The sequence below is a fragment of the Schistocerca americana genome, chromosome 6 (genome assembly GCF_021461395.2).
Source record: "Schistocerca americana isolate TAMUIC-IGC-003095 chromosome 6, iqSchAmer2.1, whole genome shotgun sequence".
Lineage (NCBI taxonomy): Eukaryota > Metazoa > Arthropoda > Insecta > Orthoptera > Acrididae > Schistocerca > Schistocerca americana.
In genome coordinates this window covers 522710686-522722812 of record NC_060124.1, presented here as the reverse complement: position 1 = coordinate 522722812, position 12127 = coordinate 522710686, and the positions used below count along the sequence as shown (strand labels likewise).

At 43.4% G+C, this 12127-nt stretch overlaps 1 long non-coding RNA gene across 1 annotated transcript in view; it reads left to right on the top strand.

Moving 5' to 3' along the window:
• The window catches only part of LOC124619873, a 1840881-nt gene that overhangs the window by 615303 nt on the left and 1213451 nt on the right, over positions 1 to 12127 (top strand). The gene's annotated exons all lie outside the window — the stretch shown is intronic.

Sequence of the window (12127 nt, the reverse complement as noted above, 5' to 3'; positions counted from 1 at the left end):
TTTCCGCAACTCTGACACATTGTTAGCACTGTACGGTTCACAAAAGTTCATCACTTTCACAATACATGTGACCGAAGCCTCTTGTCTCCATGGAGTCCACAGGTTTCAGAGTAACTGAGTCTTTCGCAATATTTTAATTTTTAAGATAATCTTCTTTCATTCATGAATAATACATTAATTTATTATATTTCTTCTTACAATCAGGAAATTTTAATATAAATAACGTGAACTTGCAGTTGAAAATTTCGTCAACCTTCTTCCAGTTCAAAAAATGGTTCAAATGGCTCTGAGCACTACGGGACTTAACACCTTATGTCATCAGTCCCCTAGAACTTAGAACTACTTAAACCTAACTAACCTAAGGACATCACACAACACCCAACCATCACGATCAGTTGTAAGGACTTCCCCTATCAATAAAAATCATAACAATAATGGAATTCTTCACAATTTTAGAAAATTTTCAAAGCTTCATGTAAAATATACCGTAGAAGGCAGAGATTTGATTAATACAAAACTTCAAATACAAGACGCTGATCAAACCTGTTCATGGAAAATGATAGTTGTTAGCATATTGGGGTTTAAGTGCCATCTAATTTCACTCAGTCGAATACACAGAAAAAAAAGTTGGGAAAATATACGCACGGGAAATGAAGCTAGTAATGGTTTTGTGGGTTAATAATAATACCAAATGAAGTTCAGCGATTATGTTTGCAGCTAATCATACTACTAACGTTCCTGGTCGTACGGAATTTCTAATAGTTTCAGTCAGAACTATTAATGATATTACTGCACGTGGTGTACCTTGATGTCATGAAAGGTGTAAATATACGAGAAGTGAAAAACTATTCAGATAACCCATGGCTTTTTTATAATTCTTTCAAATGGTTCGAATGGCTCTAAGCACTATGGGACTTAGTATCTGAGGTCATCAGCCCCACTAGACACAGATGTACTTAAACGTAACTAACCGAAGGACATCACATACATCCATACTCGATGCAGGATTCGAACCTGCGATCGTAGCAGCAGCGCGGTTCCGGACTGAAGCGCCTAGAACCGCTCGGCCACAGCGGCCGGCTTTAATTCGTTAAAAAACCACTTGAGATAAGTATTCAACTAAAAAAATAGAAAATGTCCAGTTTTAATACAATTTTTTGTGAATGCAGGACGTATTTACACGACCACGTGATGTTTTCAATTGCTATAAGATTCCTCAAAGTAGCTGGTGAGTGGTCGAGTACGAGAGTACGAAACATCGGTAGAGCTACTGTGCTGCAGAATAATTCAGACGCGATGCCGCAGTGCACGACTGTGGAGTGTAAACAGAAACCTGCCGCGAGGGGTCACGTGTTTTGTACCACCGCACAGGTCGACAGGTCCCGCGCGGCCTGCGCTTGCTAATCCGGTGGGACCCGCCTGTCGTTACGGCGCTGGGCTGGGGACCTCTGCCCTCTGGGAGCTCATATCGCCTGCCCCGGCACCGCGGCGGAAACACCGGCTGTGACCGAATACCGCACCACAACACGCAGTCTGCTGTCACGTGCCGAGTAGGGTGCCTTTTGTTTACGCTGACACGAGCGTCACAGCGCCGCACTCGCTACGTTACGATACGTGGGCAGGGGGAGGGGGAAATCTGGCACTGAGGAGAAACAGGTAGGAAGAGTGTATTTTTGGTTGTTGTTGCACGATGTTCCGCTACCTAAGCCAGGTAATAAAGTTGATACACAGAGTGAGACGTATTTACAAGAGTATCCAATAACGTTGTTGGTTCAAATGGCTCTGAGCACTATGGGACTTAACTTCCGAGGTCATCAGTCCCCTAGAACTTAGAACTACTTAAGCCTAACTAACCTAAGGACATCACACACATCCATGCCCGAGGCAGGATTCGAACCTGCGACCGTAGCGGTCGCGCGGTTCCAGACTGTAGCGCCTAGAACCGCTCGGCCACCCCGGCCGGCAATAACGTTGTGTTCAGCTGCCTAAATTATAATACTGTGCGTCAGTCGCTTACATTTTTTTCGGCTTATTGTCAGCGAAATTCCAACTGGAAGGGGTGAAAGTACTCTATCTTATAAAGAAATCCAGATGCCACTATCTAACGAACAAGTGGCCACTATACTCCGTTAATCATAAGAACAAACCTCATGCAAACATTACACTGTGTTTCCAGAATGAGATTTTCACTCTGCAGCGGAGTGTGCGATGATATGAAACTACCTGGCACATTAAACCTCTGTGCCGGATCGAGACACGAACTCGGGACCTTTGCCTTCAACGGGCAACTGCTCTACCATCTCAGATACCCAAGCACGACTGACCCACCCTCCTCACAGTTGTACTCCTGTCAGTACCAAGGTAAAGGTCCTGAGTTCGAGTCTCGGTCGGACACACAGTTTTAATCTGCCAGGAAGTTTCATTACACTATGTATTCTTCCGCGTTTGTTGGAACCTCATTGGATTTCATTTCACGTGGAGCGAAAGCCGAGCTGTTTCGCCTACAGTCAAGTACGATAATGAGGATATCTGTTATGCTGTGGATTACGCGTGCATCGGCTCAGTGGTAGTACGGGCAACAGCTTTACGGCGCATGTAACTTGGACGGCACTGGCCAGGCAAGTGATCCAACTAATCTGCAGTGAGGTGAACAGTTGCAGAAAGGACGTGAAAAGAGACAAGCGGAGAAACAATATAGTCGTGAATGTCTTGTAATTTTTAAACAGAAAGAAATAATATATGGTAAAACTAAGGCAATGCGCTTTATAGGTGACCAGACGGCAAACTTTAGATCGTAGCTGATGAAGTATTGTGATTAAAGACAAGAGTGATGAAAATTGCTGATTTCAACAAGGATAATTTTTTTAGCATGAGGTGTAGGCGGTGTAAAAGCGCACTGCTGAGATTTCACCGTGTAGTTAAATACTGATGGCATTGAAGGTATTACAGTCAATCCTCTAGTAACCTCTGGACTCCTTCCATCTCGGACTGCCAGGAATACATTTCAGTACTGCTGCACTGAAAACGAGGCAATCAGCAACAGAATTCCAAGCCACCAAAATCACTTTTTTCTCCTCCTCTTTTATGATGTACTGTTCTGCATTTCGCTATCGTTTGGCAGTAACGTGTCACGAAACTTCGTGCATTAGTTCCATTACCTTTGGCAGCTTAAATGTCTTATTATTTCCCGCGACAAATAAACTGGCTCCATATCAATTCCGTTGGGTTCAGAGTGCAGTGTTAAGGTGATAGCTATAAAAATGCGGTATTTGTACGCTGTGTTCGACGCCGTGAAAATCATTGTTCTGTATGATTCTACGACGCTGATCAGTCTGGCTCGTGTGAGACCATATCTGTCCTACAAAGCAATGGGCGTATTAAAACAAACCGTATTTGACTTTTGATTTTTCTCCAAAAAAAATTAATTATGTTATGTTTTCTTAACTTAAACAGTCTTTAACACTCTTTTATAAGATATCGATAGTTAAGAACGTGTATTCGCAATGAAAACCAGAATTTTGAGTTGCGACAAGTAATTAGAAAGTAGAAGACGTCCATTTGTCTTGAAAAATGATGGTTAAGAATGAGTTAATTACCATATTGTTGGTAACCTCTTTAGTGATTTAGGTATTCGGACCGAACACAAAAAAAAATTGCGGAATGTAACGGATTGCGAACCGCCGCCCGCATGTTCGCACGATCATCGCTCTACGATGCTACCTTTTTTTTTTTTAATCTCATTTTGTTCCCTTTCGTTCATTATATCTGCTCGGGACGGACGTCGTAAGACATCCTTTTCAGTTCGTTGTTGACCGATTAATTCCGTTTTTTTTTATTACAGAGAGCAACTATCCCTTTGACCGAACACGCTTTTTCTGCAGTTTGTTCCGCTTTTTTTAAATTTTTTTTTGTTTTTTTGTTTTTTCGTTGTGTTTGGTCGTTGCGGACGTCACATGACATCCGTTCAAGTTGGTTTTGTTGACCCTTTCACTCAGTTTTTTATTACAGAGGCCTACCAGCTCTCTGACCGAACACGGTAAGCCACCGTGCCGGGTAAAAATTTGCGTTTGGCATCAACGCCCAATCCCTGAGCAGAGGAAAATCCCCGACCAAGCCCGGAATCGAACCCGGGCCCCTTAGGACGGCTTATTCGTGACACCTGCTCGGGGCGGACGTCGTAAGACATCCGTTTAGTTCGTTATTGATCTATTAGCTCAGTTTTTTTTATTACAGAGGGCAGCTAACCCTTTGACCGAACCCGCTGAGCTACCGTGCCGGCATGCTACTGGTTACGCCACGCACATAATTGCAAATGATACTCTCATTTTTGGTACATACTGTTTCTCGAGAAAGTCAAAGCTGATTTTTCTCTGTAATCTTGTGAAAACATTAACAACAATCCATTTCCACGGTACGTATGAACAGCGAGATAATTACAGCACCAATACGGTTGACAGAGACTGCGACTGTACACGATTTTTGAAATAAAAGTAATGTAGCTAAAGCATAATTAAGGATAACGTTGATGGCTGTTACTACATCAGTACATAGTACAGTGTCATAGTAATAAGAAATCTAATACATAATTAGGACCTACTTCCAAGAGCGGAACAACACCAATGCACGAGAGCTACGGCTGCTGACCGTCTTCACGTCTGTGTTTGTTTATGTCAGATTTATTCTTACGATGAATGGTGTATAGATGCCGTGATACGCATGCCTGCCAGTATGAAATGGGAACTGTGTTGTCAGTAGATAGATAGTAACAGCAGGATGGCCTAGTCAGAAAAATTCAGTGACTTCAAATGTGATCTAGTGGTTGGATGTTACATGAGAAACAAATCTACCAGCGTTTCTTCAACCCATGTAAGGATGCCCAGGTTGACTGTTGGTGATCTGACTGTGAAGGAACAACCAGTCTGACCTCACATACTGAAGGGGAGAGACCGCCGAGCATTGTTGACGGCGGCTGTAAAAAAATCTCATTACATCAGCGGAGAGTATCACTTGTCTGTCCCAAGGTGCTACCAGTAGTCCAGCCAACACAGTGACTCTGTGAAAGCTGTTAAAAACTATAGCGTAAAATGATGGAAAAGCAGCTCATAAGCAATAAATGTCTGTAGTCAGTGCAAATGGAAATGAGCGTTTGGCGTCATTGGCAGGGAGACGCCTTACGGGGCAGGTCCGGCCGCCTTGGTGCAGGTCTTATTACCTTAGACGCCACATTGAGCGGCCTGCGCGCCGGATGGGGATGAAATGATAATGAAGACAACACAACACCCAGGCCCTGAGGGGAGAAAATCCCTGACCCACCCGCTCCCCTGAAGACGGCAGTCCGTCACGCTGACCGTTCAGCTATCGGGGCGGACTGTAGTCTTGTGACAGTTCATATGGTGTAAAGGGCGACACCCAATGAACGGTGGGTGACTGGAAAAGAGTAATTTGGAGTGAAAAATAACACTGCACCCCGTGACAATCCGATGGAAGGATTTGGATTTAGCGAATGCCTGTCCAACGTACGTACCATCCTGTATAGCGCCAGCAGTGAAGTACAGTGGAGGCAGTTTTACGGTACTGGTGTGGTTTTCGTGATTAGGGTGTAGTCCTCTTATTGGGCTTAAGGGCACGCTAATTTCGAAGGTATATGAATAAATCCTAAAGCCTCGTGTACTGCATGATTATTTTAGATAGAGCGATGAATTTTCTAATGGCAACTGAAATCTCTTCAGAAGTGCAGTGGTACTACGCTTGTTAATGTCGGCGCTGAAGCTTTCCGGAAAGTATCCGACAAATATGCTCGAATTAACGCAAGGAGCCCGGATTTGTCCGTCGGAGTGTAAACACCACCAGTCGGAACTGTCTCAATGGTCGTTATTTGCAGCAGAAAAGCAGGTGTGCGCTAATAAGATAAACGTAATTCCAGTTGGTCCTATTTCGTTCGACCCAGAGACAGGTCAATTACGATTTCTGTAAATGGGACTATCTGCTAGGTACTGACGTATCAGAAGCTGGTATAAAAGAGTTTCTATATACTCAGGTTCAATTGAACAGCTTTAGCGGAAAGAAACAAACAAGTGAAGGAATTGAAACAACGACATGGCATGGGATCACAGCTCCACGTGGCTGTGTTTGCACTTCAGTAGCCGATTCTGACGTACATGCCTTTCAGTTTCAGCATGTTTCTCGGAACTTTTTGCGAGGACATTGAACTCCAGGGTTAAGAATCATTACGTTGTTGATTCATTAACTGTAAAACATATTACAAGTAATATACTGTGTTACATTTCAACACGAGTGTCTGTTATTGTTGGTAAATGCAACCCCAAAAAAGTTTCAAGAAATTAATAACCTTTAACCCAGGTTTTCCAGATGCCATAATACGGAGTGTTCATAGAAGAATGCCCCAGTTTCAGTGGTATGTTACAATAACTTAATTTAGATTCTCTGCAACAAATCGTACTACAAAACTGGAGATAAATTAATATAGTATTTTTTATGAACATTTAACACGTGCGCTTTTAGCAATATGGCACTCATCCGACCTAAATTTCAATTTTTCCCACACTATGGTTAACAAATCTGGAGGAATGGATGCAGTAATCTCTTCAGTTGTGCATCTCAACTCTGACGAATCTTTAGATAGTGGTAGAATGTGGAAAAATTCTTTTATAAAGTCCGTTTGGTGCGACATTTTTTCCAAGACTGTCCTGTAATGTTTATAAAATAAGAATATTAGATGGGAATAATTAATCTACATTGGGAATGTAATGCATAAAGTACCAGTGATTGTTGGTTTTCAGCTGTCATGTCTTTATTCGACTCTACATCCTGTTTGAGCAGCGTTGTCAGGTAGGCAAATAGACGACTGAGCCTCAGAGCAGTTCTCAGATGGATCTGCCGCGAGGAGCGCAGGTCAGTGTCATGCAGTCCACTGGACTCTCTTTTGTACCACCGCTCTTGGGCGCCAAAGACACAAAAGACATGACAGGTACAATAGAAAAGTACACAGTGGCGATCGTTTTATGGCCATGCAGTCAAAAGAGAAGTATATTTTAGCAAGGTCCATAGAAAACTGTGTTTCTATGGAGCACATCCGACAGTATAAATAACATCTTAGAAATGGCATAAGAACCCACCGTTTATGGAGGCCTTGAAAGCATGAGATGCCGCCGAACATTTAATTCGCAACGTAGTAATTGCCGGGATTGGGTAATGCAAATAAACCCGAGGTTACACAGAGAAACCGAGTGCGCTGATGAGGATCCACTCTAATGGCCACAGAGAGAGAGAGAAAGAGAGTGAGATGCCCATTTTCAACGCTAAATGGAAGGGTGCGCGTCGCTGGTTAACTACTGAAGAAATACTCTGGGTACGGGACCCGTACTGTCCTAGGAATATTTTTACAGGTCGGCTCTCGGAAGATCCACAGCCCAGCCCATCCGATCAGAGTGAAAAAGCGCAAATAGCAGAAACACTTTTCCTTACCTTACGTTTCTGTGAAGTCGATGTTCGGTGGCATCTCATGCTTTTTTGACAATATTTCTTCAAGTCTTGATCACGGAGTGCCTTCACTGCTCGAACACCACGAGCCTCCACCGCCGCCATCCTGCAATGCAGGCAGAGGAGGTGAGCTGAGGGGCTTATAAAGATTTCAGGGTCATTCGACTCAGCGGCTGGCGAGGGTCGTTGGTGTGCTACCGCTAACTAATTCCGCATGCGTTTCAGCCTCCACTTACAAACTACTGTGGTTCAAATCAAATGGCTCAGAGCACTATGGGACTTAACATCTGAGGTCATCAGTCCCCTAGAACTTAGAACTACTTAAACCTAACTAACCTAAGGACATCACACACATCCATGCCCGAGGCAGGATTCGAACCTGCCACCGTAACAGTCGCGCGGTTCCGGACTGAAGCGCTTAGATCAACTCGGCCACAGCGGCCGGCAAACTACTATGGTGAGATCGATCCGCAACCCCTAGATGATGCTAGAGAGAGAAGTTATTTTTTTATAATTTAGACAAGATCACGCTTCACTTTCAAGACCTGCATTTAGATTCAAATGACCGGTTGCTTCCAACTCCGACCACAGATTCAATACAGCCGCAGATGCAATTCATTCCCTTCTTCGGTACTATATGTCTTTTTTACTAATATTACGACAATCATAGTGCAAGTACACGACTACAGTTATTTTGTTTGTGCAACCATCAGAATCTTTCCCTTTTATAAGATGTAGTTTTCCTTTAATATTATTACTGCGTGTCAAAAGTTTTACGAGTCAGTTTAAAGGAATAAAGCGAATTGTTTGTACTTCTTGTTTCATTTAGTAGCCATTGAATTTCTAATTCATCCTTTTTTTTTGGGGGGGGGGGAGTGTTTATGTCATATTACAGGCCCACTTTAGAATCCTCAAAGGATGAAATCGTATAGTCTGAGATCCGGTGAACGTAGAGTCAATGGAAAGGGCTGTGTTATATTGACCGCTATGACCAGTCCGAACATCAGTGACATCGATGTCAACCACTCTCGTAGAATGAAGTGCCAATGGAGACGGATTCCATCTTGTTACCTGTTGGCAAATAGAGTTTTCAGGTTTAGCTTGTAAATGGGACAATGAGCCATTCTTGCAACATTTCCAGTTACGCCGCCCATGTTATGGTAGCTTTAGCGAAAGCAAATGGTCAGTACACTTGACGTTGGGACACAGCACGGAAATCGTTCAATTTTGTGGGATTTTTGATACTATAGAGGTTCGTGAGGATGTTGTGACTTCCCAAGTATGTTGCGGGTATCTTCATTTCCACTTAGATGAAAAGTCACTGAGCGTCACACAGTCAAGGAAGTTCTCTTCCCGTTGCAACACCTCACTTGCAACTTTATAACTAGTCATCTGGCTTTAAGGCTGTACGAGCTGTGTACGATATGGACACATATGTAAACGTTTTCTTAAAACTTTCCACTCTGTCGTCTTTGTCAGCTGAGGTTCAAGATTTGCTTTCCGCTTCTTTGGACAGATGCTCTGACAAGGCCAACATCCGGTATAATCACTTTCGTCGTCCCTTGCTTTTCTCTTTACTCACAAATCCGGTCACTACGAATTGACTATACGATTACTGGTTTACTCGTAGAAAACCGCAGAACACAAAACACTTTACACACAAGGGTCACTATTTTGCATATGTGGCAAACGTGGCACATTAAGCTGGAAAAACATAAAGAAGTACTCTCGCATTCGCTTGTGTAAAATTCCTATTTAATTATTGCCTTGAACGAATACTACGACGTCTTACGATTGAGACTTTTAAAATCTGTAACTGGGACATTCTTCTATGGACACCCTGTAAAAATCTGGTTTTGCTTAGTTACTAACTGCTTCCGTTGATAAAGAGAATTAGAAGTAATTTTAGATTAACGAATCCAGAAATGAAAAGAGAATCATCAGCCTTAAGTTATTTTTTTTTTCTGCTCAGTGAAACATTTCACCATCCACAAAGCAGCCCCACTGTGAATGATGTTCTTGAACACAGAAAAAATTAGTTGACGTCTGTAAACAGCTGCAAATCAGCTTGACTACTGGAAAGCGATTGAAAAGTGCCACGAATGGCTGTTTTGGGAGAGCTGAGAGTCGTGTAGCAGAGGTACCGAGGGTACCTCAACTACGTGCCATCTTCTGTGGATCCTGTCTTCTCTGCAGGAAGTACGGTACCTGTCACTACTTAACAGTGAGTGACGAGTCAGTGGGATGGTTAAGCACCCCGTACAGGGGACACAGAGACCAAGTTGGGGGTTCTGTCTCACAAAGAACTCATCCGTAGGGACACCTGCTGCATTCTGTGTCAAGAGGATGCAAAAGCTAAAAGGGTACGAGTCTACCGATCGTCTGCAGATCAAACGTATTACGAGTAATGGTAAACATTAGGGAAACTGTACTCAGTGTGTAAGCCTGGTGGCACCTGTCAACATATTGAAGAGGATTTTCCGGTAGCCATTGACTCAACGGGGTGCAACCATCTGCAGGTAGGGATTTACGTTGGTGTCTCTCATCTGTCATCTGTACTCCGATTTCATACATGGATCGTTCAAGCGACTGGCACAGAAGGTTGAGAAGATCAACCTTGCTCACACATTTTTATTAAAAGTCACAATTTGCACCAATGTCGTGACCCCTAGTATTTCATCTAATGGATGAACTGATCCAGGTTGTGTGACAAGTTAGGCTGCGATTTCCTACACTTGTACCGTACGGTTGAGAACTGTAGGGGCTCCTAAATGAATCAAGGGTGCTCTACGTATCAGAGGCGGTGATCCTCTCGTAACAGGGGTAAGCACTGGAGAGGAAATATGGATGCATGGCTGGACGAGCATGTTAGTCTTTGATCTTTCCCGATGTTATTGACCGTTTTACAATAACTGACGTCTTCGAGGTCTTCCGTCACATGACAAACATCGGAGTAACTGGATGCGTCTTATTTGCTTTCACTTCCATTTATGGCTACTACATTTTATTGAAAACTCCTTAGAAAGGGAAATGTTAATTATTTCATATAGCATTTGACAACATAAAATACGAAAAGGTACGGAAGGTAGAGTAAGTCTTTGTTAACAATCTTGGATGTGCAGTGTAATGTACGTTTGTTCAAAATGGTTCAAGTGGCTCTGAGCACTATGGGACTTAACATCTGAGGTCATCAGTCCCCTAGAACTTAGAACTATTTCAACCTAACTAACCTAAGGACATCACACACATCTATGCCCGAGGCAGGATTCGAACCTGCGACCGTAGTGGTCGCGCCGTTCCAGACTGAAGCGCCTAGAACCGCTCGGCCACCCCGGCCGGCTGTTCCTGATTCTTATTCAGCACCGTAACCATTGCTTCAACATAATCTATGTCAATGTTCTAACAACAGGAATTTTTTTCTTGCAGTCCATCATGGACAGGGGACATCAGCTGGTTAAGTAATTGTTAATATCAATGAAATACTCCAACAGCCATGAAACTAAGATGTTATTTTATTTGATTTTGACGACGACCAGTTTCGTCATCCCACTATGCCATCTTCAGACCTCATTGCATCTCTCAAAATAAACGATAATGCCACACAGAGCCCTATATCCCTGGATTTCGTGAATTCAACCCGTTTTACAAGTCGTCCTGTGGACGACTGCAAACTGGAGGAGAAGAACGGTAGTTTCATTTAGTAATGCATCCTTCCTCACTGAGGATACTGTCAGTCTATTATCAAATTCTGTACGCTGCTTTTCGCAGCTGTGGATACCTGCGCTACAGTCGCTCTGCTAATCTTGGAACTGTTTTTGTGAAGTACGAGATTTGTCTCTCAAGTTACGGGAGATTTGGGTGATGTCTGCTGCTGCTCATACGTAGCATGAGCTCCCACGGGTGCTCATTAGTCGAGCGCAGTTAATTACGAAGTGTGCACCTCCACTGAAACAACGCCGGCGGAGTTTAGGGGCGTCATCTGGAGCACTTATCGGTAATTTCCCGGAAGAGTCGCACAGGGAGCTTCATTAGACGGACACGTTCGAAACGTCATAAAGAGCGGCGGCAAGTTTGCGCTGGGACTCCGGAGCGATGAGGTTGTTTTTCTCGGGCTGCGAGCCGGAGTAAATGAGGTGGGAACGCGAGGAAATCGCCGAGGGGCGAATCAGTTGCTAGGAGAGAAAAATGCTCTTTATCAGAAAATGGAAGATAAATTTTACAGCTAACCTCCGCTTCCGTGAACTGTAGTCCAAGGCTCATTACCATAAGTATTCCCAGTAACATGACTTTAACGTGTGTAACCATGTGTCATGATCAACACGTACAGCGCTACGCGTGAAACAAAGAGATGTGGTATGTAGTTTTATAAATGTCGTATCTCCAGAGGACCAACTGCCATTTGCTGTATAAGCATTGGTTAAGAGGGCTAAAGTCACTCGCTACATCGTTTCTAGTATGTTTTTTAGTTTTTCTGTATCGTCCCACGCAAGCAGCTGCCATCGGGCTAGTGGAAAACACGACTATTCCATCTGCTATCGGAAGTATAGACCGTATGTATTTAGATATCGTATTGTGTATACGGAACAGCTGGTACTGCGCTCTGTCAACATTTTAAAGTGACACGTCT